The sequence below is a fragment of the Coccinella septempunctata genome, chromosome 2 (genome assembly GCF_907165205.1).
Source record: "Coccinella septempunctata chromosome 2, icCocSept1.1, whole genome shotgun sequence".
NCBI classification, from domain to species: domain Eukaryota; kingdom Metazoa; phylum Arthropoda; class Insecta; order Coleoptera; family Coccinellidae; genus Coccinella; species Coccinella septempunctata.
Window position 1 is genome coordinate 43,666,937 of NC_058190.1, and position 3,114 is coordinate 43,670,050.

A 3,114-nucleotide genomic window follows, 5' to 3' on the forward strand; every position below is an offset into this window, starting at 1 on the left:
AACGAAAACCAATATACGTATACTGTGGGAGTGAAACTGTTGTTCCCAGAATTCCTTTTACATCGAAATTCATCAAATATTTAGGCGAGCCGTAGATCCTTCATTATCATATTTTATAACTTATTTATACCCTCAAGATAATCAAAATAAAGTGAAGATGGAAAAAGTTTGAGAGTGAAGAAGACGTGGTATTATTATGTAGAATATCAAATTGAAAGTGCTAGGTAACTACCTCACATCTAATACTCCCTAGATGCACTCTTCTTCGGCAAAATATGATATTCTATAATAATTAGCTACCCTCTAATAAGTTAGTAATACTGATACTACTAAATTCTTAAAGCAATAAACTATTATGTAATTTGTTTAAAGCAGTTGTACCTAATTATATAAAAACGTAACATATTGTGCCAGAATAAAATCTCATAAGTTCATCATTAGGGGTTCAAAATAGCAATCCCCTTTGATTTTCCTCCAATAATTGTTTTCGAAATAAATAGGTCATTCATTTATGGTTTCCCATTCCATTTTGGGGTAAAAAATCTCTTGCAAAATTTCGATAGAGTTGATATTTTTCTAAGATTAAATCAAAACTTACAAGCTATTATGACCTGTTTCCATTCCATTTCATCGAATAAGACTTCGATAGAATGAAATGTAGGTAGGAAGATTTTGTCTATCTTGATAGGGGAAAAAGATTGTCTCAACCCCTAATAATGAAGGTATGGGATGGAAAAAAATTGTTTGAGCAGCATTTACTTAGTTCTTCCTATTATGTAGAGTTATATGACTCAGTGTTTTCCAGAACCCGTAAAAAAATGGAAAACTATTTTAACGCCTTCTAAATGTTGTATCCTGGAAGGGAGGTCAATTTTGAGACAAATTTATATGAATTACCCCTGCTAAATTTTCATCGAGAAATCATGTCTTTAAGTCCTTTGCATTTTATTACAGACACCCTGTATATTCTAACTCGAGTTGCTATGTACCAGTAGAGATAAAAAGAACAAATATTCTCAGTTCTCAGTGAAAATATACAAGGGTGTTGGCATAGAAATCGATTCCTTGAAATCTGTCGCTTCACCAAGTCCTACACGATATTTCAGTTACTCGCTCCAGTGATCCATGAAGGTAACTAACATCAGGTTCTTTGATTTCCCTGCTTCATCAAATATTTGCTGCACGCAGGATTTCGTTATGATTTTGTCCAAATCCATTCCTTCGGTGTGTTCAATTTTCAACTTCTTTGATCTCAGTCCATATAGAGAATCGTCCCAGAGGAGTGCATGATATGGTTCGTTCTAGTATCACAATATAGAGTCCAAAATTCTGAACGATATATCGTCATGATTAAGGTTTTCAGTTCATTTTTCCTAAGATACATCTACTAAGAACTCTTCAGTTTTATCGAGAGGAATAGATGTTATCCGATCGAATTAGTTGTAAGCTCTTTCTTCAAGAAACAATGGTTCGCGATATTCATAAACTGTTCTTCTACGGCCGTTTTCAATAATCCTATCTATCCATTGTTTCAGTTACTGGAGATGTGATTTCGTTTCTATGATCTATCTGTAGATATATTTTAGAATGGTTACCCATGGTTACTAATCGTCAGTAAGTGAAACGATGGATAGATAGGTTTATTGAAAATGGCCGCTAGTCATTTTCTTTAATTTTGATGTGGGTGATGTTCGGTGGTTAATAATCCATGAGCACACTACTTTCAACATTCTTCCAAAAACGTACTTTTCAGAAAACCCACTTGAAGAGATTACCAAAATTTTTTTCCTACATAAGCATGCTTTCCTCTATACTCACGCAGTTTGAGCGTAATCTATATCCTTCATTTTGTTCACAATGCTTCGTTTTATCAGTTGGTCACTACTATCAATTCTTTCAATAAAGCGAAATGAATGAGGATGGCTAAAATTGTTCCAAGAAGGTTACGGTTACGAACAAATTGTACAGTTGATTTTCAAAACCCTTTGGACAATTGGTTTGGAAGTTGCATATTCAAGGAATTGGCTGAGTATAATCCTGTATGTGTTTTTTTATACAATTGGTAATGTATACAATGTATACGTTTTTGCACAACAAACATTGTTTTCGTGTCCATTTCTTTCTTTTCCATTAGAAAATTATTGTATAGCATTCGCCAATTTGCAACTAGAAGAACCAACTATCAGTCATCAATATCAGCAAACACCTAGTGTTTACTAACATGCAGGCTGGATAATATGTTAAAAGACATGTTAATCAATGTGTTGAAATTATGAGAATTTTCTTCGTGTTTTAATTTATATCTTCAAAGCAACTGGGAAGCTCTTTTGAGCATAAAATGTACTGTTTCTAAAATTTAATATGATTAGGCCAATGTGGTTATTTATTAGAGAATGTGTAGATTATTTTAATTAAATAGGAGTTGACATCTTGATTAGGTATTTCTTTAAAATATTAGATGTCATCATCAGAAATTCAGTATCATATTCCCTAATCATCATGTGATTAATTATATGATGTGTTGTTTGGCCTATTTGGGATCTCTCTGTTGTTCTTATATTCAAATTTGTTTTCTTGTGATGGCCGTGATACTCATCTACAGGGTTTTCCACAAATACAGGGAAAACTGTCTTCAAATTTTAGATTTCTCTTCTCTTATATTATTTAAATTTTTAGAGCTGTTCTTCTGTTGAACTTATGACCGATTCTTCTCTTCTTTTGAAGGCCCAGAAGGAAGGATTCACTCTCAATAAATTTGTTGTTGATTGAGTTTTTCTGTATTCATTATAAATAATTTCGTATATCCATTTACTTCAAGAAATTTTTATCTTTAAATTATCGTAAAAATGAGATTGGATTAATCGAAAAATTCTCTTCACAAAGGATATCCGAGTCGATTGGAAGAAAGCTATATCTGAAGTTGAGAAAAAAAACTGCTCCTCTAATAGAAACAACACAATTCCCCAAGTCCAGTGGACACGAGGACTACTCAGAGGTTATCCTCTCGACGCCCCATACCTGAACGAAGTCACAGAGTTATATAGCCGCCCCCGCATTTCGCGTTATCCTTGCCGCGATCCTTGCCGAAAATGCCCGAAGTTTGATGCATAAAAC